General features: G+C 49.3%; 6 pseudogenes; 4 read left to right on the forward strand and 2 right to left on the reverse strand.

Annotated features, from left to right (window-relative positions):
* The first annotated feature begins 1800 nt into the window (after positions 1 to 1800).
* On the forward strand, positions 1801 to 2871 carry LOC132339309 (feather keratin Cos2-2-like; annotated as a pseudogene).
* A 2467-nt stretch (positions 2872 to 5338) lies between these two features.
* LOC132339311 (feather keratin Cos2-2-like) lies at positions 5339 to 6431 on the forward strand (annotated as a pseudogene).
* Positions 6432 to 8825: 2394 nt separating this feature from the next.
* LOC132339288 (feather keratin Cos2-2-like) lies at positions 8826 to 9917 on the forward strand (annotated as a pseudogene).
* A 3362-nt stretch (positions 9918 to 13279) lies between these two features.
* On the reverse strand, positions 13280 to 14355 carry LOC132339308 (feather keratin Cos1-1/Cos1-3/Cos2-1-like; annotated as a pseudogene).
* A 2918-nt stretch (positions 14356 to 17273) lies between these two features.
* LOC132339287 (feather keratin Cos1-2-like) lies at positions 17274 to 18343 on the forward strand (annotated as a pseudogene).
* Positions 18344 to 23819: 5476 nt separating this feature from the next.
* LOC132339155 (feather keratin Cos2-2-like) lies at positions 23820 to 24903 on the reverse strand (annotated as a pseudogene).
* Positions 24904 to 25432: the final 529 nt, after the last annotated feature.

The raw sequence follows: 25432 nt of genomic DNA on the forward strand, positions 1-25432 counted from the left end.
CTCTGGTGCCGTAGCTGTGACTGCAGAATGTCTCAACAGGCAGGGGTGACAGTGCAACAGAACCCAGAGCAGTGCCAAAGAAGCAGCAGGGGCCCAACAGTGACAGCCCGGCTCCAAGCAGTGCAAGGAAACGCGGTGTGGGGGTTTCTGAGCACCTGGACTTATGGTGAAAAGTCCCTCTTTTACTGAGGCAGAGGGTTAACAAGGTCCTAGTACAATGGCTACTCCCATGAGCAGAGCACCACTCAGAGTAGAGGAATGGCAACAGGAGACTGAACACTAAAGTGGTAACAAATTCTACCCACAGCGCTGCAGCCTCTCTCCGCTCTGAAAGCAGAGAGAGAAACAGAGTCAGGGGCTGCACTCAGGCCCATTTTCCCACTCCAACTATCTCGGCATCTCTGGCCTCCAGTAGAAACCCTCAGATATGAGAAGTGCAGCCAGATGCACGCCTCCCCTGAGATTGGCCACTTCTTTTTTCTTTTATATGTACCCAGTCATTAGTCTTGCCCAGTAAGTTATGGGACAAAATTCCTTAAGGAGAAAGAATAAAATGAAAAGATTCTAAACCTTAAGAGCCTCTAAAGAGAGGGAAAGACACTCAGCTATGATATGTGGGTAGATCTAGCTGTCTTATATCTCACAGCACAGCAACACCTCAATACGGGTTCCTTTGGTCCAAGAACCATTTGCTAGGGGGTCTCACCCCTGCTCGGTCAGCAGCAGACTACTGAGATGTACAAGTGCAGCTAGCATAGCCTGGACAGAAGGAGCCTGTGTCCCATACTGGCTACCAGCCTACGTTCCACCAGAAGGGGATCCATTCAATGATAACAACCTGCAGAAGTGGGCAGACTGCCTTGCTCTTTCTCCCTCTCCAAAAAACAAAGAGAATGTAGGAGGCAGAAGCTGATTTCTGTGCTGGTTCTCTGCCAGCTTGAAGCCATAACCATTCTGCTGTAGATTCCATACAAAGAGCCATTCCTGATGGCAAAGGAAATATCTTTCTCTCTGAGACCGTGAACACTCCAGGGAAGAGTCCCACTGCTCTGACCTGCACATGCCCTCAGGAGGGTTACCCTAGCACAGAATGTTGCACGTGTGGTCAAACACACCAGCATGGAGTAATGCAAAGATCTGTATGCTCACACAGGGTCAGCAAAGAGTCAAGAACAGACAGAAATGATGTGCAGTTCTGGGAACTCTGCTGATGAGATACTGGGGAAAAGTCTGGCAGAAAATTACTCAGATATCCTTGACCAGGATCAGGTCCCAGACAACTGCTGCTATTCCCAGAGGACCCACAGAGAGTGCACAGAAAGATGATAAGCCAAATGAGGCCAGTGAAATTTGTCTCTGAGCACTGCTAAAGAAACAATAGGGTCCATCCCACCCAGCAGATGCAGACCTGTGTGCAAGAGTGAGTGACCATCATGGAGAGATGGGAAAAGCAACAGAAAACGATGTGTCAGGACCCCTCACATGGCAGTCTTTGGGCACGTGGGCAAGAAAGCACAAGACTGACGCCCACTTCCTGACAACGTGGACAAACCAAACCCACAGGAATGACACAGGAGAACATATTTGTCCATAGAGGATGCTGCCAGCTGATGGTCTGAGCATTCTAAATGCACCCAGCATTGTTTTTGCCCAGGAAATCTGTAAGTCTCTCATCCCAGCTCTTAGAGAAATGACCTTTTATGTAGGAAAGCACAGAGAATTAGCGAGGAAATGAAAAGGCAGCAGTACAGGAAACCAAGACAGAACACCTACCATTAGCAGGAATGGTGCAAGTCTGACATGAGCTGGTCTGAAAATTATGACTTCCACTAAGGTGCCACTTGGCCTGAGGCAGGGCAGGACTGCTATAAAAGGCAGCCCAAGTCTCTGCTCTCTCACTCCACTTCTCTCACCTCCTTCTCCTCAGGAATCAGGTGAATGCAAAGCCCCTTCTCCTCCTCCTCCTGCTGCTACTTCAATAGCAGCTCTTGCCTGCCTGGAGGTCTCAGCTGAGAGGGGCTGTCGTAGCACAGGGCTGGGAGCTGCTTGTGCTGGGAGAGGGGCAGGGGAGAGAAGGTCTTGTGCAGATAGAGAGATCTGGGACTTGGCTGAGGTGGCTGCTGGGCTTTGAGCTGGGCACTCCAATGTGGGCCAGGAGGTGCCTTGGCTGCAGGGTGTTTGGGTGCAGAGCTGCTTCTCATGTGTCCTCACTTTGTGCTTCTCCCTGCCTTCCATCCTAGGTGCACCTGTGACCCAGAGCCATGTCCTGCTGCAAGCCCTGTGACCCCTGTGGCCAGTCCTGTGGCCCCTGCCCGCTGGCCAGCAGCTGCAATGAGTGCTGTGTCAGGCAGTGCCAGAGCTCCCACGTTGTCATTGAGCCGCCTGCTGTGCTGGTGACCCTGCCCGGCCCCATCCTCAGCTCCTCCCCACAGAACACCGCCGTGGGATCCTCCACCTCTGCTGCTGTTGGCAACATCCTCAGCTGTGGCGGAGTGCCCATCAGCTCTGGGGGCTTTGACATCTCCTGCATCACCAACTGCTTTGGTGGCAGCAGATGCCGTCCCTGCTAAAGCTCCCGGCAATGTCCTCCAACAAGAAGGCCCATTACTTGAAAGCAATTTTGAGCTGAAAGTAGCCCTTCATAATATTGTATTTCGAGAGCTTTGGACCATCGCATCTTTGTTCTATTCTCCTCTCCTTTTCTGTCCCTCACTCCCCAAGCAGTCTAGTTTGGAGCTGCCATCCTTCCTTCCTCTGCAGGGCAGTGCAAAGAACACCACATGGAAGCTCCATCTTAGTGGCTGCTCCTGGTGCTCTCTGTGAGCCATCTGCTTTTCTTCTTTCAAGTTATTAAAATTGTGTTGCGTTCAAGCCTTGATCTCTGAATTGTCTCTTGTTCTGGGGCAACTCCTCAGCTCTACCCAAGAAAAGGGTGTAGGAAGCAATGTTTGCGGCTTGCTTCAGTGGATTTTTTGGTGCCCTTTTCCCTTGCAGCTGATGAAGAACATCCCTGGATACTTGGCAGCCAAAGGCCATCATGGAGACTTTGGCTCCAATGGAGGGGATGTGGGGATCAACAATAATTGGGGACAGCCCCCAACTCACCTCGTCCTATCCTTCCTTCATTGCCTGGCCTAGGGCCTGTGGTCGGAACACCTGGGAACAGGGAGATGAGATCCAAACCTCACACAGTCCTCAGCACTCAACAGGGCAAGGCTGCTGCCCAGACACACAGAGCTGAGGGGACCACATCTCTGGGCACAGCCAGCAGGGGCGCTGCTGGCCCTGGCCGGGCAGGGCACATGCGATGATTCCCCCACGGCAGCAGGGGGTGCTGTGGCGCGAGCTCAGGGGTCTTGCGGCAATGGCGGCTTGACTGAGATGGGAAGGGATGGAAGAAAGGCTTTGCTTTGCAAAGCTCGAGGGGTAGCTGACCCAAACGCCCCATCTGGGCTCTCGGGATCTTCAAGTGGGAATGGCAGGAATGAGTAAAACTCCTGGGGTAGTGGACGAGATCTATCAGAAGCTCTGCAGCTGTAGATGGAACTTCAGGATGTCTGAACTGGCAGGGGCTGCGGGGCTACAGTGCAGCAAAACCCAGAGCAGTGCCAAAAAAGCAGCAGAGGCCCAACAATGGCATCGCGGCCCAAGCATTGCAAGAAAAGGAAGGGTAGGGATTCTGAGCACCTGAACATAAGGTGAAAAGTCCCTCTTTTACTGAGGTAAAGTGCTAACAAGGTCCCAGCGTCATGACTGGTCTTATGAGAAGAGCTCCACTCACAGTAGAAGAAAGGCAGCAGGAAATGGAACGCAGTACTGTTGATGAATTCTCCTCACAGCACTGCAGTCTGTCTCCCCGCTGAAAGTGGAGAAAGAAAGAGTGCCAGGGGCTGCAGCCAACCCTTTTTTCCAGTCTAAATATCTTGGCATCTCTGGTCTCCAGTAGAAACCCACAGAGAAGAGAAGCACAACCAGATGCCCTCCCTCCATGGGCTTGGCCACTTCTTTTCTCTTCCTTAAGTACCCAGGCATTAATGTTTCCTAGCATGTTATGGGACAAAATTTCTTGAGGAAGAAGAAACAAAAGGAAAGATTCTAACCCTCAACATTTCTCTAAAGGGGACGGAACAGCACTCAGCTATGATATGTGGTTATATCTCACAGCAGAGCAACATCTTAATACAGGCTCCTTTGGTCCAAGATCCATTTGCTGGGAGAGCTCAGCCCTACTCAGTCAGCACCAGGCTGCAGAGATGTAGAAGTGCATCCGCCATTGGCCTGGACAGAAGGAGCCTGTATCCCATACTGGCTACCAGCCTACATTCCAACAGAAGGGGATTCACTCAATGATAATAACCTGCAGAAGTGGGCAGGCTGCCTTGCTCTTTTTCGCTCTCCATAAAACAAGGAACAGAGAGTGCAGGAAGCAGAAGTTGATTTCTGTGCTGGTTCTCTGCCAGCTTCAAGCCATGACCATTCTGCTGGAGATTCCACACAAAGAGCCATTCCTGATGGCAAAGGAAACATCTTTCTCTCTGAGATCATGAACACTCCAGGAAAGAGTCCTGATGCTCTGACCTGCACATGCCCTCAGGAGGGTTACCCTAGCACAGAATGATGCACGTGTGGTCAAACACTCCAGCATGGAGTAATGCAAAGATCTGTCACAGGGTCAGCAAAGAGTCACGAACACAGGGTCAGCAAAGAGTCAAGAACAGACAGAAATGATGAGCAGTTCTGAGAACTCTGCTGATAAGATACTGGGGACAAGAGTGGAAGAAAATTATTCAGGATCCTTGACAAGTATCAGGTCCCAGAAAACCCCTGGTATTCCCAGAAGACCCACCGAGAGTGCACAGAAAGATGATAAGCCAAATGAGGCCAGTGAAATTTTTCTTTGAGCTCTATGAGAGTAGCAATAGGGTCCATCCCTCCCAGCAGATGCAGACCTGTGTGCAACAGCGAGTGACCTTCATGGAGAGAAGGGAAAAGCAACAGAAAATGATGTGTCAGGACCCCTCACATGGCAGCCCTTGGGCACGTGGGCAAGAAGCACAAGACTGACGCCCACTTCCTGACAACGTGGACAAAACCAAACCCACAGGAATGACACAGGAGAACATATTTGTCCAAAGAGGAGGCTGCCAGCTGATGGTCTCAACATTCTAAATGCACTCAGAATTGTTTTTGCCCAGGAAACCCCTGAATCTCTCTTCCCAGCACGTAGAGAAATGGCCTTTCATGTAGGAAAGCACAGAGAATTAGCAAGGAAATGAAAAGGCAGAAGTACAGGAAGCCAGGACAGAACCACTACCATTAACTGGGATGGTGCACATTTGACATGAGCTGGTCAGAAAATTATGACATCCACTAAGGGACCTCTACACCTGAGGCAAGGCTGGACTGCTATAAAAGACAGCCCAAGTCTCTGCTCTCTCATCCACTTCTCTCACCTCCTTCTCCTCAGGAATCAGGTGAGTGTAAAGCCTCTTCTCCTCCTCCAGCAGCTGCTACTTCAAGAGCAGCTCTTGCCTGCCTGGAGGTCTCAGCTGAGAGGGGCTGTTGTAGCACAGGGCTGGGAGCTGCTTGTGCTGGGAGAGGGCAGGGGAGAGAAGGTCTTGTGCAGATAGAGAGAGGCTGGGACTTGGCTGAGGTGGCTGCTGGGCTTTGAGCTGGGCTCTCCAATGTGGGCCAGGAGGTGCCTTGGCTGCAGGGTGTTTGGGTGCACTGCTGCTTCTCATGTGTCCTCACATTCTGCTTCTCCCTGCCTTCCATCCTAGGTGCACCTGTGACCCAGAGCCATGTCCTGCTGCAAGCCCTGTGACCCCTGTGGCCAGTCCTGTGGCCCCTGCCCGCTGGCCAGCAGCTGCAATGAGTGCTGTGTCAGGCAGTGCCAGAGCTCCCACGTTGTCATTGAGCCGCCTGCTGTGCTGGTGACCCTGCCCGGCCCCATCCTCAGCTCCTTCCCACAGAACACCGCCGTGGGATCCTCCACCTCTGCTGCTGTTGGCAACATCCTCAGCTGTGGCGGAGTGCCCATCAGCTCTGGGGGCTTTGACATCTCCTGCATCACCAACTGCTTTGGTGGCAGCAGATGCCGTCCCTGCTAAAGCTGCCGGCAACATCTCTGGCAAAGATTCTTTAAGACCTCAGAACCTGGCTCTGGCCACGGCCTAGAGCTTTGGGATGTTTTCTTTACAGCTTCATGGCATTGTGGCATTGTTCCTTTCTTTTACTTTTTTCTTTCTTTCCTTTGCTCCCCATATCTTTGTAAGCCAGCCTAGTGGAGATGTGTTGTTCTCTTTCCTTCATTAGGAAAGGCTGATGGACATCCTGGTGAAGGTACACTGCTCCTTAGTGGCTGCTCCTGGTGCTCTCTGTGAGCCACCCGCTTTTCTTCTTTGGACTCAATAAAGTTGTTTTGCATCCAAGTCTTATCCTCTAAATTCTCTTTATTTCCACTGAAAGTCCTCCAATCTACTCAAGATAAAAGGTGGAGAAGCAGAGGGTGGGTGTTCCTGCAGTTGATTTTACTTTTTGCCCTGTCGTCTTGGAGCTGAGGAAAACGTACCTGGGTACTGCACAGTCAATGTCCATCATGAACAGCATGGTTCCAAAGGGTTGCAGGAGTGGGTTGGTGTGTGAATTGATATGTCCTGGTCACCAAAGCACAGCTGAAATGCAAAGAGTAGATTTATTTCATTACCTCCTTAACTCAAGGGTCCCAAGGCACTGCCAGGCTGCAGAGACACATAAGAGAGGAACGGTGGCACCATTAGGGTCAGCCCAATCCTGGCGGGTCACTGCCTGTCCCAGTATCTCAAGGGGCCTCTTGCACATGCAGTTTATCACAATGCTGTGCTTTTATGACCTTTGAGTTTTCTGATCTCTCACTCTCCCAGCAGGAGGCTCAAGACTACCTGTGAGAGATGTCTCCTAAGGTTCTGATAGCTTTTAAACTATCTCTTGAAAGAGAGACAGGATAATCAGCAGTAATTTTCCCACATGGATGTTCTCAGCCTCCCCACCTACAAAGTCACTTTGTGCAAATCATCACCCTGCTCTCCAAGTCTTCCAGTTTCAACCTTTTCCTCCCAACAGCTGGGAAACAGCAATGTGTGGAAACAGCCCACAACCTCATCCCTACCTTCTCCTCCCCTCCATTACCCAGTCTGGGCCCATGGTCTGCACACAGCACCACAGGCAGATGAGGAACACATCTTAATCTCACAGGGGCCCTCAGCTCATGCAGTGCCCATCTCTGTCCTAAGATGCAGTGCTGAGATATTTCAGAAGTTAGAATTGAATCAGCCATTCTCAGGATATGCTGTGCTAAATGACTTTAGGCTGAGTTTGTGCAGAAGACTTAGGGCTTCACTATTAATTCACATTTCTGCCATGTATGGATAGACGTAATCTGTTCATCAATGCCTCCCCAGCTGAAGCCTTTGGCCAAACCTGTGCCCAAAGGGGACTGCAAGACAGACAAAGGAAGATGGACCCTGGTGAAGACAGGGCCTGCCAAGGACAGCCCACAGATCACAGAGTCATCATAGAGTTTAAGTTAGACAATCTTGTCCCACCCACTGCCATGGGCAGAGACACCTTCCACCAGACCAGGCTGCTCAAAGCCTGCTGTCACCAAAAACTGGGAAATAAACTCTCCAACCAATCTCCTGTGTCAGAAAGCTGATGTTACTTTATTAGAGAGCTGGATGCATGGGGCTGTCCTCTCTAAGCATGCCCACTGACCTAACAGACCAGGCTGTATTCCAAAAACTAATACACATTCATCACTTTTTGAATACATGTGCATATGTTAATTATGTCCATGGACTTGTTTGGATATGGTTCCAGATCTTCTGATGAATCTTTTCTTTTTGAGAGTATCCCAAATCTGTGGTCAGGTCATAAAGTACTACTCCATCATTCTTCACTCTGACACACAAACCTCATACTCAAAACTAGGATATTGGCTAATCCATATATTAATCACTGATAAAAGTAAATGAGGAAGCATTAGGCCACATAAATCTCTGGTATTTGTACTAAGCACTGCCGGCTACAAAACTAAGCATTAACCAAGAATATCGGGATCATACACCAGGTGTTAAGGTCAAAAGAATTTTCCAAAATCTTCTCCCACTGCTGCAAAAACTTCTTGAAGAAATAGAACTTGTTCCATGGCAAATCCCCAGCTTCTCTACCTTTTTCACTGAGCAGACTGGAAGTGTTGCCACAGAACTAAGGACGACTTGGTGACCCAGGTTTGGAAGCACAACATTAATGAATCTAAGGAAGAAGTGGAGATGGCTCACAGAAGGAACCAAGAGCAGCCACTAATATGCACTGGAGCTCCTGCAGGGTGTCCATCTGACTTTCATGCTGAGGGAGAGAGGGCAACACATCCCCACTACACTGGCCTGTGGACACATAGAGAGCAGGAGGTAAGAAGGAGCAGAGTGGAAGATGGAAAGAACATCAAAAGCTGTGTCATGTCCCCTCATGTTGCAGTTATTAGGCATGTGAGCAAGAAGCACAACAGAGGGGTGCCCATTTCCTGGCAACCTTGGCATAAACAATCCAATCAAAAATGACCCAAGTGAGCATCACCTGACCACAAGGGATGCCACCAGCCCTTGATCAGAGCGTTCCGCCTGTGCTGACATTTTCTGCCCCGGAAATCACTGACCATCTCATCATGGCAATTGCAGAAGGAGACCTTCATATAGGAAGCCATATGGCAGAAGCCAGGAAATGAAAAGGCAGCAATGAAGGAAACAAGGACACAGCCCCATTATTAGCTAGGATGGTCAGCATTTGCCATGAGCTGGTCACAAAATAACCGCTTCCACAAAGGTGCCTCTGGGCCTGAGGCAGGGCTGGACTGCTATAAAAGGCAGCCCAAGTCTCTGCTCTCTCATCCACTTCTCTCACCTCCTCCTCTTCAGGAATCAGGTGAGTGCAAAGCCCCTTCTCCTCCTCCTCCTGCTGCTACTTCAATAGCAGCTCTTGCCTGCCTGGATGTCTCAGCTGAGAGGGGCTGTCGTAGCACAGGGCTGGGAGCTGCTTGTGCTGGGAGAGGGCAGGGGAGAGAAGGTCTTGTGCAGAGAGAGAGAGGCTGGGACGTGGCTGAGGTGGCTGCTGGGCTTTGAGCTGGGCTGTCCAATGTGGGCCAGGAGGTGCCTTGGCTGCAGGGTGTTTGGGTGCACTGCTGCTTCTCATGTGTCCTCACATTCTGCTTCTCCCTGCCTTCCATCCTAGGTGCACCTGTGACCCAGAGCCATGTCCTGCTGCCAGCCCTGCAACCCCTGTGGCCAGTCCTGTGGCCCCTGCCCGCTGGCCAGCAGCTGCAATGAGTGCTGTGTCAGGCAGTGCCAGAGCTCCCACGTTGTCATTGAGCCGCCTGCTGTGCTGGTGACCCTGCCCGGCCCCATCCTCAGCTCCTTCCCACAGAACACCGCCGTGGGATCCTCCACCTCTGCTGCTGTTGGCAACATCCTCAGCTGTGGCGGAGTGCCCATCAGCTCTGGGGGCTTTGACATCTCCTGCATCACCAACTGCTTTGGGAGCAGCAGATGCCGTCCCTGCTAAAGCTGCTGGCAGCATCCTTGGGCAAGAACCTCCACAACCTCAGCATCTGGTTCTGGGCCGAAGATAGAGCTTTGGGACATTGTAATTAGAGTTTCAAACCGCTGTCCCTTTCTTCTCCTCTCTCCTCTTCATCTCTTTCTTTTGCTATCTGTGTCTCCCCAGACCAGCATGCGAGAATTTGTTGCCCTTTCTCTTCCTCCCTCTTCAGAGTGGGCAGATGGACAACCTGCAGGAACTCTACTTCATCCTATTGGTCTTACATGTGCTCTCTCTGAGGCACCTCCTTTTCTTCTTTAGACCTAATAAAATTGTTTTGCAACCAAGCCATGGCCTCCAAATCCTCCTTCTTTCCATGGCAACTCTTCCAGTCAACTCAAGGAAAAAGCTGGAGAAAGCAAGTGTTGGGACTCTCTGTAGTAAATTTTACTTCATGCCTTTTCTTTGGGAGCTGTCAAAATCTTCCCTGGCTACCCCACAGAGAATGGTCTTTAGGGAAACCCTGTCTTTGATGGGTCGCAGCAATAGAGATGGGAAACAAAGGTCTGGGGACAGCCCACAACCTCACCTCTGCCTTCTCCTCCCTTCCATCATACGGTCTACAGGTCTGTGGTCAGCACTGATGGTCAAAGACAGATGAGATATGCAACCCAAACACTTCTTCATCACCTGGCAAGGCCTGGCTGCCTTCCAGACACGCGAGGCTGAGGTGAATCACAAGCTGATATCAACATCTGCCATACTCAGGCTACACGGTCACATTCCCCATTCCTGTGAGCCAAACACCCCATGGAATACTGCCTGGATGGGCTCTTGGTTTTGCTTCGGGAAAGGCTTCTTCATTTTTGGGTTCTATTTCTGTTTTTGTTCCATTGTCTCAGAGAGACTACCAGTAGCAGTTTTGAGCTGCCTGGAGGTGAATCACACAGGTGCTGGCAGCCATGCTCCAGTAAGCTGGTCAAGATGGATTAGTCCCACTCCCGGAAAGAATATGGAAACAGAGACTCTTTCTCTTTCATGGCATATTTTTCTTTTCTTCACCTTCTTTTCTCCTTTTCTTCACCTTTGGTGAAGGTGGGGTCTTGGCTTTGAAGGTAGTTACTTTGGATTTACAACTGTAGCCACTCGTAAAGACTGCATTTCACAATTAGAAACTTTTTTGAAATGACCTTTAAAAATTTTGCCAGCCGCAAAAAAGTGAGCAAGTTCCTCAGACCACCCTATGCTGCTGCGGGTAGACCTGTCCTTTCCCCTCCACCACAGGCACAGTGCAGAGCACAGCAGCACCACCAGGGGAGCCCCATGAATGGCAGGAGGAAGCAGCAGCAGTGCAGACCCCACATGAGCTGGCAAGTCCTCATCAGCCACTAGAACTTCTCTACAGGTTCTTGCCTTTCCCTGTAGGATTTACCATTATCTTGTTCCTTTTTTCCCAGGACCTCATGGTCACCTGCCATCGTGGAAGGAAAGGGCATGATGCCATCTTCCCCTTGTCCCTCAAACCATGCAGACACCTTGGAAGGATATTTCTGGAATTTCATGTCTCTCTTGGCTCCCATGGGTTTTTTGAGGTTCAGCAATTTTGTATCTAGCAGTAATTTACTGTTATTTTTTGCCGGTTCTGTTCATTAGTAAACTGTTGTTTTTTGGGGTTTTTTTACTTATATCTACTCATATTTTGTTTTTATTGGTGGAAAGAGGCTGATTGGAATTAAGGGAAGATTAATTTTAGATTGCCCAGCTCTTAAAATTATCTTAAACAAAGACAACCCCCATCAGTAAAATTTTAAAAACCTTCTCTGTTCCATTTTCTTTGGGACAATTGCAAATTTTCCATTGTAACTTCAGCAGTTCTGTAGCAGTGAGATAATATTACTGTGTACTCTGCCTCCTGATAAATGAATTTTGTCTTTAAAAGCAGGCAGAGCTTGGGGTGACAGGAAGTGAAGGAGGGTTGTCTTTGCTGACTCAAATCCCTTGTCTGGAGAGTGGAGTGAAGTGATACCAGGCTCAGGGAGTCCTGCCTCCCTCTCTGCCTCCTCACTTTTTACAGGTGGGTGGAGTTAAGGGTGCAGGGAGGGTTTGGTTTTGCTGCATTAAACTCATAAGGGCTGAGGACTGTGACATCATGTTAAGGGAGGTCCACCTTTTCCTCAGGGCTGAAAAACTCTAATTAATTCTTCACACCTTCCCCAACAGTGTTAATTTGCAACTCCAAAGCTCTTTGGCTTTGGACAAGTTTGTTTAACTGGTTTTTCAGGTTTTGGGCTAGCTTCTTCTTCTGGGCATTCCATTCTCAATCTGCCCTGAGGTGGACTACTGTTTCAGCCCCCAAGGCTATTTGCAACTCAATCAGATCTTTCTGTTGCTGCTCCACAACATATTTCTCTTTGAGTTCAGTCTCCACTGGTATGGATACCAGGTCTTCTCCTTTGTTGGGGTTTCCCCCACCACTCCCATCTTTTGCCAAAGTTCAAGTTTTCTCTCCAACTAACTGTAGATTTTGCCAATTTTCCTTAGCCCACATTGCTCTGTATGAAGTTGGACAATGTTTATAAGGTTTTAGCAGTTCTATTAGTGGATGTGAGAAACAAGGCTCACTCTTTAAAATTTTTAAAAGTTTAATAAGGGATAAAAGGGACAGTACCCAGAGCTGCAGTGCTTGGCAAACTGCCAGGAGCGGCCCTTTTGCTTAAAATTATTTTCTGACATAGTTTTTCATTACATGGTTAAATGCATATTCATGAGGATTATACATATTCAAACATTCCTGTGGGAGTACATGTTCCAGGAATTGTTTTGCTTGGCTCAACTTTTGACTTGTCTTCATGCCATCCAGTTGATAAAATTCATATATTTAATTTCTTCTTGAAGCTCTGTTCTATTGTTTGACACTTTCTGATAACCTGGAAGGTCAGTATTAAATCTCTCCCTGCATTTTTCTCTTGGTGTTTATTCACCTGGTTCTTTTCACTGTTATCATTCAGATAAGATATTCCACAAGCACATTGAACCAACGTAGCTCTTAACATAAATAAAGGCATTTAACATTAACACATAGTCTGTTTTAATACTTTGCACAAGCCTAAGCTATATATAAGCTACATACTGCATACAAAGACCAGGGTCCATCATCTTTAACTGATACTTTTGGGCACTGGTTTGGTCAAAATGGAAGACAGATGTTCAGATAACATCCATCCATAAGGAAGAAATGTGAACCTTTAGTGAAGCAGTAAATCATTCGCACAACTCAACCAAAAGTCATTTACCACTGCATACCCTGAGTATGGCTTATACTAATCCTAACTCGAGAACTGCCTTAACCCTGCATTGTCTGGACAGCAGCTTTGCCTGCCTGTGCTGAGGGAGTGCCTCTCACCTGCCTGTGCTTCTGCTTGCATGCCATAGAGCCTCAGCCAGGTAAGAGAGTGGTGGAGAAGGAAGAGATGAGGTTGTGGGCTGTTACCAGGAATTGTTTTTCCCTTCCCCATTCCTGCCACCCTTTAGAGGGAGTCTCACAGCATTTGGCTGCTGAGAAGCTATGGATGACTTAGTCAGCTCCAAGGGAAAAGGCACAAAGGAAAATCTACTACAGGGAATCCCACCATTTTCTTTCTCCAGCTGTTTCCCCTGAGCAGACTGAAAGAGTTGTTACAGAATGAAGGAGGACTCAGAGGCACATACATGGATGCAAAAAAGCTTTATTGAGTGTAGAAGAAAAAAATACTCAGAGTGACTCAGAGAGGACACCAGGAGCAGCCACTAAGATGCAGTGACGGTATCCCTCTGCTTGCCTGAAAGAGGGAGGGGAGGACAACACGTCTCCACTAGACTGGCTCAAGGAGACATGGACAGCAAAGAAAAGAGCAAAAAAGAGACAGGAGAAGAATGGGACAATGGCTTGAAATTCGAATTACAATGTCCCAAAGCTCTGTCTTCTGCCCAGAACCAGATGCTGAGGTCATGGTGGTTCTTTCCCAAGGACGCTGCCAGCAGCTTTAGCAGGGACGGCATCTGCTGCCACCAAAGCGATTGGTGATGCAGGAGAGGTCAAAGCCCCCAGAGTTGATGGGCACTCCATCACAGCTGAGGATGCTGCCAACAGCAGCAGAGGTGGAGGATCCCACCACAGTGTTCTGTGGGAAGGAGCTGAGGATGGGGCCAGGCAGGGTCACCACCACAGGCGAGGGCTCAATGATGACGTGGGAGTCCTGGCATTGCCTGACACAGCACTCATTGCAGCTGCTGCCCAGTGGGGTGGGGCCACAGGACTGGCCACAGGGGTTGCAGGGCTGGCAGCAGGACATGGCTTGGGATCACAGGTACACCTAGGATGGAAGGCAGGGAGAAGCACAAAGTGGGAACACATGAGAAGCAGCAGTGCACCCAAACACCCTGCAGCCAAGGCACCTCCTGGCCCACATTGCAGTGCCCAGCTCAAAGCCCAGCAGCCACCTCAGCCACGTCCCAGCCTCTCTCTGTCTGCACAAGACCTTCTCTCCCCTGCCCTCTCCCAGCACAAGCAGCTCCCAGCCCTGGGCTACGACAGCCCCTCTCAGCTGAGACCTTCAGCCAGGCAAGAGCTGCTCTTGAAGCAGTAGCAGGAGAAGAAGAGGTTTCCCACTCACCTGATTCCTGAGGAGGAGGAGGTGAGAGAAGTGAATGAGAGAGCAGAGACTTGGGCTGCCTTTTATAGCAGTCCTGCCTTGCCTCAAGCCCAGAGGCTCCTTAGTGGAAGCCATAATTTTCTGACCAGCTCATGTCAAATGCAAACTATCCCAGCTAATAATGGGGCTGTGTCCTGTTTTCCAGCACTGCTGCCTTTTCATTTCCTAGTGCATTCCACGTGCTTTCTTTTATGCAAACTTCTGTAAGTGTTAAGATGAGAGGTTCAAGAAGTTTAGGGCAAAAAGACATCAGCACAGGCACAATGCTCAGATCAAGGGCTGGCAGCATCCCCTGTGGGCAGGTGATGTGAACCTGTTTCATGCCTGTAGATTTGTTTATGGCAAAGTTGTCAGGAAAGGGGCACCACTCTTGTGCTTCTCACCTTCATGCCCAAGGTCTCCATTGTTTGGGCACATGATAGAGCTTCAGGTTGCTATTTTTCTTACACTTTTCTCTTTCTTTTGTAGTCTTTATCTCCTTGGGCCAGTCTAGTGAGGACATGTTGCCCTCCCTCCTTCCACAGGAGAGGCTGACGGACAACCTGCAGGATCTTCACTGCATCTTAGTGCCTGCCCCTCATACTCCCTGTAGGAAATATTCCAGTCTGCTCAGGAAAATAGATAGAGGAAGAAGAGGGTGGGAGTACCTTCAGGATTTTACTTTGTGTGCTTTCCCTTGGAGCTGATGCAGACATCCCTGCCCCTCTACAGCCAATGGCGATTAGACAACCAATCAAAAATATACTGGTAATGGAAACAGAAAACAACAGTGCCTAGGAACAGTTCACAGCTTCATCTCTTCCTTTTCCTCTGTTCTGTTGCCTGGTGTACATGGCCAGCACACAGGGACAGATATGTACCTCATACTTCCTTTAGCGCATGGCTAAAGGGCCCAGCTGCTGTTGTTATATTCAGTTCTCAGATATTTCAGAAGTTGGAACTGGTATCAAGCATGCTCAAGCTATGCAAGTGTTGGGGTTTGACCCTTGGCACCCAGAAGAGTCGCTCACTCACCTTCCCCTGCTACAGCTGGGCAGTGGAGAGGGAAAAAAAATATAACAAAGAATTTATGAGTGAGATAAGAACCAGGAGAAAACACTTCAAGGACATAATAGGCTCAACTTAAAGTTTCAAAGTGACTTTATTACTACCAGAATCAGAGGAGGATAATGAGAAGCAAAATAATCCCTTTATACACTTTTTTCCCCCCCAGACCCTCCCTCCTTCCCACTGACAGCACAGGGAGATAGGGCATGGGGGGTTTTGGGTCAGTTCATCACTGAGATTTTCTTCTGCTGCTCCTGGAGAGGAGTCCTTCCCATGTGAGGCCATGGGGCCCCTTCCATGGGAGACAATTCTCTGTGAACTTCTCTGGCATGGGTCCACTCTCATGAACAGCCGCCCTACCACACCAGCTGCAATGGGAGTCCCTCCCATGGGCAGACAGTCCTCCCAAAACTGCTGCAGTATGGGTCTATCTTTCCACAGGGTGCACTTCTCCAAGGAAAGATTGCTCCAGCCTGGAAGCAGGGCCCCCTCTCTCTGCCAGGTGTCCCACTGGATCACAGCCTCCTCCAGGCATCCACCCACTCCGGCAAGGGCACCTTAGCCACGACCTGAGGGTGGATCTCTGCAATCTCTGTGGATCCCCATGGGCTGTGGGTGGATCTCTGCATCTCCCATGGATCCATGGGCTGTGGGTGAATCTCTGCATCACCCATAGATCCATGGGCTGTGTGCCTTCCATGGGGATTCCCACCGGCTCTGGGTGGATCTCTGCATCTCCCATGGATTCACAGGCTGTGGGTGGATCTCTGCATACCCTGTGGATCCCCATGGCTGCAGTGGCACAGCTGCTTCCCCATGATCATCACCACGGCCTGTAGAGGAATGTCGGCTATGGCACCTGGAGCACCTTCTGCCCCTCCTTCTCTGCTGATCTTGGTGTTGCCATGTTGTTTCCCTCACATGTTCTCACCTCCTCCTCTTCCCTACGAGGAGAAAAACTGTGTGACTTTGTTTTGATTTTCTTCTTAAAAATGTCATCACAGAGGCATTACTGACCTCTCTTATTGGCCCAGTCTTGGCCAGCAGCGTGCTGATCTTCAGAGCTGCTAGTGATTGGCTCTTCCTATGTCCAGAAACCAAGGCTTCATCTGCTCCTAGTGAGACCCAAGCACTGGTCACAGTTGCCAGCACTTAAATCATCTCCAGGTCCTCTTCACTCTGTGTGACCCCTCCACTCTCATCCTTTGTGCCTGACCCATGAGCCAGTTGCTCACCCATTACACAATGTATTTATCCAGCTATGTCCTGGACATTTTGTCCAGAAGGATCCTATGAGAAACGGTATCAAAAACTTCAGAAAATTGAATAAAAGATTGCATCAGTTGGCTACCATTTATCAGCTAGGTGGGTTACCTTGTTGTGAAAGGAAATTAGGTTTGACAAGCAGGGCTTTCCTGTCATGAACTCACTGGTTGTGAAAAATGTCTGCCTGGTTAATCATGTTTTTGAACACCTCCTAGAATTATCTTCTCGCTAATTTAACCAGACATTTTGCTACAAGCCTAGACTTAACACACGTGTCCTCACACATGTCTTCATGGAACAAACAAAAAACTGGACATTCAAATAAGCTCAGGAAACGTCATTAGCTGAGATCTCTCTTGTGGAAACGCAGTGTGTCCCCTCACAGCAGAGTCCTCAAGCACATGGGAAAGGAGTACAAGAGCAGTGACCATTTTCTGACAACTTTGCCACCACCAAGACCACAGGAATGACAGACGTAAACATCACCTGCCCACAGGGGATGCCAATAACAATTAATCTGAGACTTCTGCCTGTGCTGACGTCCTTGTGCCTTGGAAATCATTGATGCTCTCAACTTGACACTTACAGAAAGAGATTTTCATATAGGAAAGCATGCGGAATTAGCCAGGAAATGAAAAGGCAGCAGTGCAGGAAAACAGGACACAGCCCCATTATTAGCTGGGATAGTTTGCATTTGACATGAGCTGGTCAGAAAATTATGACTTCCACTTAAGATGCCTCTGGGCTTGAGGCAAGGCAGGACTGCTATAAAAGGCAGCCCAAGTCTCTGCTCTCTCACTCCACTTTTCTCACCTCCTCCTCCTCAGGAATCAGGTGAGTGGGAAACCTCTTCTTCTCCTGCTACTGCTTCAAGAGCAGCTCTTGCCTGGCTGGACATCACAACTGAGAGGGGCTGTTGTAGTGCAGGGCTGGGAGCTGCTTGTGTTGGGAGAGTGCAGGGGAGAGAAGGTCTTGTGCAGACAGAGAGAGGCTGGGACTTGGCTGAGGTGGCTGCTGGGCTTTGAGCTGGGCACTCCAATGTGGGTCAGGAGGTGCCTTGGCTGCAGGGTGTTTGGTGGTAGCGCTGGTTCTCCTTTGCCCTCACATTCTGCTTCACCCTGCCTTCCATCCTAGGTGTACCTGTGATCCCAAGCCATGTCCTGCTGCCAGCCCTGCAACCCCTGTGGCCAGTCCTGTGGCCCCACCCCACTGGGCAGCAGCTGCAATGAGTGCTGTGTCAGGCAATGCCAGGATTCCCACGTGGCCATCCAGCCCTCGCCTGTGGTGGTGACCCTGCCTGGCCCCATCCTCAGCTCCTTCCCACAGAACACCGCCGTGGGATCCTCCACCTCTGCTGCTGTTGGCAACATCCTCAGCTGTGGCGGAGTGCCCATCAACTCTGGGGGCTTTGACCTCTCCTGCATCACCAACTGCTATGGTGGCAGCAGATGTCGTCCCTGCTAAAGCTGCCTAAAGTGTTTAGGCAAGAACCTTCACAACCTCAGAACCTGGATCTGGGCAGGAGATAGAGCTTTAAGACATTGTATTTAGTGTCTGAGCCATTGCTCCCTTCTACTTTTTTTGTCTTTCCCTTGCTCTCCGTGTCTCCCCAGGCCAGCCTAGGGGGAAGTGTTGCCCTCTCTCCCTCTTTCTGGCAGGCAGATGGACACCCTGCAGGAGTTCCACTGCATCTTAGTGGCTGCTCCTGGTGCTGTCTGTGAGCCACCTCTGTTTCTACCTTACATTCATTAAAGTTGTTTTGCATCCAAGCCTTGGCCTCTAAGTTGTCCTTCTCTCCGTGGAAACTGTTCCAGTCTGCTCAGGGTAGAAGGTGGATGGACAGAGCATGGGACTCATTGCAGTTAATTTTCCTTTCTGCCTTCTCCATTGGAGTTAATGAAGAAAATCTCTGGCTAGTCCACAGCCAATGGCAAACAGGGAAAAGATAGCTCCAAAGAGCAGCAGGAATGGGGAAGGGAAACAGCAATGTCTGGGACCAGTCCACAGCCTCATCCCTTCCTTCTCCTCCCCTGCATTACCCAGTCTAGGGCCCATGAGCAGCACATATGGTCAAAGGCAGATGAGACAGGTACCTCATAGAGTCCTTCAGCACCTGGCAGGACCCAGCTGCTGTCCAGACATGCTGGGCTGAGGTGATGCAGAATTTGAGATCAGCATCTGCCAATCAAGTTACACAGGCCATGGGGTCCCACTCTTAACGTGTATAAAACACTTAAAATTCATAGATACTCACAGTCAAAAAGAATGGCAAAAGTCAGAGGGTCTGCATAAAAAAAAGCAAGTTTTATTAGTAAATTACATACTTAGTGTGGATCTTGGCATGTTATACTAATCCCAGGCCTACTATATAAGCACATGGCAATGGGTTTTGGATTAAGTAGCTTGGTGAAAGAGAGGAGAGAAATTAAAGAGGGAGAGATTAATTAATGAGGGAAAGACAGAAAGAAATAGAGGGAATGAGAGAGAACCAGAAAGAAAAAAAAGTCCTGGTACCAGCATCAATCCAGGGGGTGAGATGTCAGTCCTGGCTTCAGCATCCATCCACCTGTGCTAGTCCAGTCCATTGGATGTCCAAGGTCCTGACGCAGTGCCCAGATTTGGGGGGGATACCTTTTCATGGATAGGTTTGTGTGCCCCAATTATAGGTTTCTTGCTTTGTATGCAAATGAGTGTTCATACACAGTCTGTTCTTTTAGAATTTTCTGGAAACGGGTCAGAAGTTTCAGGAGTCTTTGGTGATCTTGATCCTTCCCCTCCAGCCCATGTGCACAATGTGACCTCATTCATCTCCTTGCATTGTCCCATGTTTTGCTTCTCTTCAGGAACTACAGCAAGGTTAGTTGTTCCAGGAAAGTGCTGTTCTACCTTTGTATGGCTTCTTCTCCAGCCACATTCTGTTTTTTCTCACAGCATCTTCAGAAATTCCTGAAGGCACAGCTGGGCTCAAAATAACAGCTCAGGCACACAATGTCCCCATGGATCTTGTTTGGTTCCCCCCATGCTCTTCCTGCCCAGAGCTCAAGGCACAGACACCATCTGAGTCCATCTCACTGAGCACTGGTGTAGGAGCACAGAAGAAGAGGGACTCTTGTGCATGTCCCAAACCCACAGACTGACGCCTGTGGGGCCACCTGAGGGTTCTTGCTAAGAAGCTGTGAGAACAAATGGGATGTGGCGAGAAGGGGTCACGTGGAGGCAGGACAGCACTTTTTTGAGACAAATGGCTTTGTTCTGCCTAGATACTCCATCAGCTGAATCAATGGTAGAGACAAGACTGGTGACCTGTCTCCCTCCCTCCCTCCCACCCTCTCTTCCTTCCTTCCTTCCTTCCTTCCTTCCTTCCTTCCTTCCTTCCTTCCTTCCTTCCTTCCTTCCTTCCTTCCTTCCTTCCTTCCTTCCTTCCTTCCTTCCTTCCTTCCTTCCTTCCTTCCTTCCTTCCTTCCTTCCTTCCTTCCTTCCTTCCTTCCTTCCTTCCTTCCTCCCTCCCTTCCTCCCTCCCTTCCTCCCTCCCTTCCTCCCTTCCTTCCTCCCTCCCTTCCTCCCTCCCTCCCTTCCTCCCTTCCTTCCGCCACTTCCTTCCGCCACTTCCTTCCGCCACTTCCTTCCGCCACTTCCTTCCGCCACTTCCTTCCTTCCTTCCGCCACTTCCTGCCGCCACTTCCTTCCGCCACTTCCTTCCTTCCTCCCTCAATCCCTTCCTTCCTTCCTTCCGCCACTTCCGCCACTTCCTTCCGCCACTTCCTTCTGCCACTTCCTTCCTTCCGCCACTTCCTTCCTTCCTTCCTCTTTCTCATTTAATGTCTCTCCCTTGCTTCTCTTTCAGTCTACCATATATTGACAATTGCCTTCATTTAAAAGACAGGTGTCTGCCAAGAGAGGCAAGATCCTTCAGGGAATGGAAAATACTACACCCTTCTCTCCAAATTATTATAACTTTGAATTTATGGGGCGGTCAGACAAAGATGTGGGAAAAGGAACAGCAGTTCTTTACTAGAATATATATAACAAGGCAAACAAACAACAGCACTGGCAGCAGCACCAATCAGAACCACACACCCAGTACCGGCCTCTCTCGGCCGCAGGTGCTTTCCCCTTTGCTGCAGTTCCGGGCACAGCCAGCAGGGGCGCTGCTGGCTCCCAGCCAGGCAGGGCGGGTGCGATGGTTCCACGCGCCAGCAGGGGGCGCTGTGGTGCCAGCTCGTCTCCCTCATGAGGCGATGGCGGCTCAGGCAATGGAGGAGGGGGGAGGTGGCTCCCTCTGCAAAACTCACAGAGAGCAGCCGGTCTTTGTGCCACTGAGGGTGGTGAATTGTGCTGTAGGAGGAACCTCGGAGTGGCGAGCTGGTACAACAGAGGTGAGCAGGCTTGTGGAGGCAAACAAAGTGTAGCAAAAAACCCTGAAGCCATGGCAGGAGCAGCAGGGGTCCAGGCGGAGATAGGGTGTTGAATTAAAATGTGGTAAAAATCACCAGAGCAGGGGCAGAAAAGAGTGGAGCTGGGCAGCCCCAAAAGGAGAGTGAAGGGGGAAGGAGCAGGCTGTTTTGAGTTTTCCCCTGGCTCTCAGGTCTCCCATGTGATGTCCTGGGGATGGCAGCAGCATCAGAGCTCCTGCAAGGAGCCAAGAGATGCTCCTTGTAGAGAGAAGGAGCACACTGGGGTCCCAGGCTTCCCCCTAGGCACCCAAGCAGATGGTGAGGGTCCCTCCCAGTGAGATCGGGTGTAGGAAAGATCCCAGTTCAACAGCCGCTCTTGTGAGAAGAGGCTCACCCATGGTAAGGAGAAGCAGTGAAGGACAAAACTCTGCAGTGGCATCAAATTCTCCCCACAGCAGCAGTCCAGCACAAAGACCACAACCGTCTTCCCTCTGGTCCCCCAAGCAAGAAGGTGAGAGAAGGCTGAGCTCAGTCTCTGACCCCCAGCCAAGTGCCACAGTGTCTCTGCACTTCCTAAGAGAAAACCTCCCTAGCCACCAAGCTCACTCCCCAGCTAAGAGACTGCAGCCAACTGCGCCCTTCCCTCCTGCTCCCCATCCCAGCCACGTCTTTTCTCTGCCAAGTATCATTGTTCCCATGTCTTAGGCAACAAATGGGAGAAAAATTCCCTAGCAGAAAGAAAAAAATAATGGAAAAATCCTAACCTCCAACAATGGTGCACTACCCTGTTTTTACAGTAGAAGATAATTTACACCAATTTCCATGCCAAGTGTGCTATTTGTAATAAAGTCATTTTTATTACTCAACTCAACTGCATTTAAAGAGACAGAACAGGGATACTCTGAGTGGGAGAAGGTACTTTTGTCATTACTTCAAGCTGTTATACACCTTGAGCAGTTAAGGGGTAACCTGTCTAGGCCAGCTCTGCTGAGACTTGTACTGTTTTATCTTTCCAGGAACATTGCTGGGAATTGTGCCAGCACATCCCACTGAAGATTGAGTTACTTTGCATAGAACTGCTTATCATCTTTGTGGGAGCAATCATTGCCAGCAGGAACCAAATTTGGTCAACACATCAACAAGCTCAACCCACAGGTTGAAACCCTGGCTTCTTTTGTTTATGTTAATCAATATGGTAACCATATGCATTCTGCACTACACTCATTTCTCTCCTGTAGGTACAATTTACTGGAGCAGCAATTACAAAGGAAGATGGCATTCAAAAGGTAACCTGGGATAATACAAAAGGGAATTCCACTCCTAGCAACTAGATAATAGTAGCAGCTCTTAATTCTCCTTTATGACCTCTCTAATCATAAGCCACAGTTTTTGTTGTAACAGTGCATGGTGCTTCAGTATACACCATGTACAAAATCATTGTGTCAGGATTAAATCCCAGTGGAGATGGGCCTGATGGAATGGGTATGCTTGTGTGAGAACCCCTTCTGATTTTGTATTTGTAGACAACATTATTGTACATGCAAGTATCCTAGTGTTTGTGCTTGTAACTTTATTGACATTATGGGATGTGATTTCAGTTATTTAGCTCCTCTTGTATCTTACCAATTGCTATGATTTAATTATGCATTGACTTAAGAGCAGCAGCCTGTTCCTACTGAATGAACTTCACTTGTATGTGAAAAATGCTATTGAAGGAAGCTAGAGAAAATGGACAGAAAATTTTGATTACCATTCATCCTGATGTAGAAAAATCCACGGGGTGATGGAGCAACCAAGGAAAGACAGGCAACACAGTTGTTGGGACGTTTTATTTGGATGATCACCAAGAACAACTGAAGTTCTTAATAAAATGTTGCACCCTGTGACTGTCCTTCTGATGTTAACCTTTTTGCCTTTTATTTTCATAATCAGATTCTATATTAAAATGTCGAGGATTATAAAGAAATTAACCCCCAAATTCAGAGATAACTTATATAGTGCATGTTCCTTCTCTATCCCTTTCTCTACTTCTCCTTTTTCAGTCCAAGTCCATATGGATGTTTGGGCCACAGGTGGTGCAGAAGCCCAGATGATAAAGCATCTCAAACACTAGTAACAGATAGCCAGGGACCCAGACAAGGACTGTTGGTAAGAAGGCACTGTGAGAAACAGGCTGTGGCTGGAGAAGGGGCCATAAAGAGGTAGGCAACCCATTTTTGCAACAAACATCTTTGTTCTTTCTCCTGGAGACAAACACAGCACAATAGAGTGCAAACACAGGAATGAGTCACAAAGTGAGCATGGACTGTCAATCAAAGGTTGACCCAACAGCAGTGGGCACTGGTTTCATCAAAGGCCTCATCCAGGAAAACACAAATTACATACATTCATACAGGTGAGAAATGTTACAAATTTATAATAAAGCTATAAGACATTTGCACAAATTCAGCTGAAATTCATTTACCACTGGATTAGCCTGAGTATGGCTGATAGGAGGCTTGTGAATTACCTCAGCCCTGCATGTCTGGGATACCAGCTGAGTCCTGCCTGTGCTGAGGGAGTGTATCTCATCCACCCATGCTCCTCTGTGCAGGCCATGGACTCTAGACCAGGTAATGGAGGGGAGGAGAAGGAAGAAGTGAAGTTACAGGCTGTCTCCAGACATTGTTGTTTCCCTACACAACTTTTGCAAACTTTGAAGCCATGGTCTTCCTGATGACCTTTGGCTGTTGAGTAGCCAGGTATGACTTTGTCAGCTTCAAGGGAGTTGAACCCTCTTCTTCCTCCATCATTCTCCCAAAGCAATATGGAAAGTTTCCCAGAAAAAGAAGAATGACTCAGAGGCCAAGGCTTGGATGCAAAAGAGCTTTATTGAGTGTAAAGAAAAGGACATGGCTCACAGAGAGCACCAGGAGCAGCCACTAAGATGCAGTGGAGCTCGTGCAGGGTGTGCATCTGCCTGCACTAAAGAGGAAGAGAGGCAAACAGGTCCCCTCGGCTGGCCTGGGGACACATGGACAGCACAGAAAAAAGATGGAATAGTAGGAGAAAGAAATCATCCTAAAGCAGTAAATAGAATGTCCAGAAGCTCTATCTCCTGCCCAGAATCATGTTCTGCCCAGAACCATGTTCTGAGGTCTTGGAGATTCTTCCCTGAGGAGGTTGCCAGCAGCTTTAGCAGGGACGGCATCTGCTGCCACCAAAGCAGTTGGTGATGCAGGAGATGTCAAAGCCCCCAGAGCTGATGGGCACTCCACCACAGCTGAGGATGTTGCCAACAGCAGCAGAGGTGGAGGATCCCACGGCGGTGTTCTGTGGGAAGGAGCTGAGGATGGGGCCAGGCAGGGTCACCAGCACAGCAGGCGGCTCAATGACAACGTGGGAGCTCTGGCACTGCCTGACACAGCACTCATTGCAGCTGCTGCCCAGCGGAGTGGGGCCGCAGGATTGGCTGCAGGGGTTGCAGGGCTGGCAGCAGGACATGGCTCGGGATCACAGGTGGTCCTAGAATGGAGGGCAGAGAGAAGCACAAAGTGAGGACACATGAGAACCAGCGCTACCACCCAAACACCCTGCAGCCAAGGCACCTCCTGGCCCACATTGGAGTGCCCAGCTCAAAGCCCAGCAGCCACCTCAGCCAAGTCCCAGCCTCTGTCTGCACAAGACCTTCTCTCCCCTGCCCTCTCCCAGCACAAGCAGCTCCCAGCCCTGTGCTACAACAGCCCCTCTCAGTTGTGATGTCCAGCCAGGCAAGAGCTGCTCTTGAAGCAGCAGGAGGAAGAGAAGGGGCTTTGCACTCACCTGATTCCTGAGGAGGAGGAGGTGAGAGAAGTGAATGAGAGAGCAGAGACTTGGGCTGCCTTTTATAGCAGACCTGCCTTGCCTCAGGCCCAGAGGCATCTTAAGTGGAAGTCATAATTTTCTGACCAGTACATGGCAAATGTGGACCATACCAGCTAATGGTAGGGGCTGTGTCCCAGTTTCCTGCACTGTGGCTTTTCCATTTCCTGGCTTCTGCCACGTGCTTTCCTATATGAAGGGTCATTTCTCAAAGTGCCAGGATGACAGCATCAAGGATTTCAGGGCAGAAAGACATCAGTGGACAAAGAAGGTTTAGATTAAGTGCCAGTGGCATCCAGGTGATTTGTAACTGTGTCATTCCTCTGGACTCCTCTCGTGGCCAGAAATCAACCCTGTTCTCATGCTTCTTGTACACATGCCCAAGGTCTACATGTGACATGAGACAGTTTTTCTTTTGCTCCCTCAATTACTCTGTGCTCAACACTCATTCTTATACTCAGGTGGGCTTCTGCTGGGAGGGTTTGACCCTAGTGCTGTACTAAGAGTACTCTGAAAAATTGTGTTCTCTTCTCATCCCAGTGACATGTGATAAAACTTCCACATATGAGCTACCTTTTAGAGAGAACTGGATTTATTTGGTCTGGAGAAATGGAGGCCAAGGGG

Source organism: Haemorhous mexicanus, chromosome 28, assembly GCF_027477595.1.
Source record: "Haemorhous mexicanus isolate bHaeMex1 chromosome 28, bHaeMex1.pri, whole genome shotgun sequence".
Classification (NCBI taxonomy): Eukaryota; Metazoa; Chordata; class Aves; order Passeriformes; family Fringillidae; genus Haemorhous; species Haemorhous mexicanus.